General features: G+C 45.8%; 1 protein-coding gene across 1 annotated transcript in view; it reads right to left on the bottom strand.

The window, feature by feature from the left end:
• Nucleotides 1–1,381, bottom strand: part of LOC123958358 (type-2 angiotensin II receptor-like) — a 15,547-nt gene that overhangs the window by 3,891 nt on the left and 10,275 nt on the right. The gene's annotated exons all lie outside the window — the stretch shown is intronic.

The following is a 1,381-nucleotide window of genomic DNA, read 5'->3' as shown; positions in this document are numbered from 1 at the left end:
AGAGAGAGAGAGAGAGACTTGCTTTCTCTGTTTTTCATTATATCCCTCCTTTTTTCCCTCCCTCCCAGAGTCTCTAAGAGAAAAAGCCAAAACTAAGAAAATCAAGTCAAGATGTGTGTTAGAGTAATAACAGCGTCTCAAATGACCGCAGACACCCAACCATGTGTCATACCTGACTATGAATGAATAGGACGCCAGTGTATTTGAGGTGTCAAACTTGAAGCCGTAACTCTCCCCGCAGGGGCCCCTGACCCGAGGAACAGAGGCTGTGTGTTAATTAGCAGAGCCTCGCACTTTGTGTCATATTCGTGCTGCCAGTGGTCAGATAAGCCATGGGAAATATTTACTTTGTCTCAGCGGAAGTCAAGCCAGCCATTGGGGCAAAGGGAGAGGGGGGAGGCACAGCGTGGAAGACGAATGAGGAGGATGACGAGCAGATACTGCAGGGAGTGAACGAGGAGATGAGAAGGAAAGAGGGAGAGAAAGAGGAGGAAAACAAGGAGAGAAAGCGGAGATTCCCTCCAGTGGTTTTTCATTAAAGCCTCTGGTGAAAGTTAATGAGGGATGTGTCCAAAGCTCTGAAGGCTGATTACATCACACCTCCTTTGATCAACTGTGTGAGCGTACATCACTCCCTGCGTGTGCCTGTGTATGTGTGCGTCTATGCTTCAATCCTTGTGCAATTGGATGTATTCAGTCTCTGCCTGACACACAAGCATCAACGCAATGTGCTTGCCTCTGTTTACATGTTTCCGCTGTGTGTGTGTGTGTGTGTGTGTGTGTGTGTGCGCATTCTGCTCCATTGAGTATCTATCAGGATGTGACATGATCTAATGGCCGTGGGAAAGCTGATGGTGAGGATGACGGATGAAGGCGAGACAGTAAGCAGCAGATTCTGGAAGGCTGCAAATGAGCTTGGTTGTTGCCGCAGCAGAACTGTTAAAATGGGATAGTTGTGCATTCCAAAACGGAAACTTCATAATGCAGTGTTCATCCACTGGCATGTTGGGTATGCACAGTTGTTCTCTCTCTCTCTCTCTCTCTCTCACACACACACACACAGAGAAGCCAACGGCCTTTAGTCATGACATGCAACAACTAAAAACTGAAATTTATGGTGTCAAGCCAGCCAAAAGAAATAGAAGATGACAGAAAAAAACAGAACTATGTCTGCCTCCCACCAGTTGTTGCTGGAAAGTAGTCACAGCTATAGTTAGGCCTACTAGTTAGGGCCCGAGCACGACCGTGCGAGGTCCCTATTGAATCTGCTCGGATTATATTTTTTTTTTTTTTTTTTTTTTTTTTTTTTCTGCAAAGTAGGCCCAAATGACATGGCCTAAACATACTCGAAAACTCACCAAAATTTGCAAACATGTCAGAA

This window comes from Micropterus dolomieu, linkage group LG19, assembly GCF_021292245.1.
Source record: "Micropterus dolomieu isolate WLL.071019.BEF.003 ecotype Adirondacks linkage group LG19, ASM2129224v1, whole genome shotgun sequence".
Classification (NCBI taxonomy): domain Eukaryota; kingdom Metazoa; phylum Chordata; class Actinopteri; order Centrarchiformes; family Centrarchidae; genus Micropterus; species Micropterus dolomieu.
Note: the sequence above shows the minus strand (reverse complement) of the source record. Positions and strands in the feature narration are given on the sequence as shown.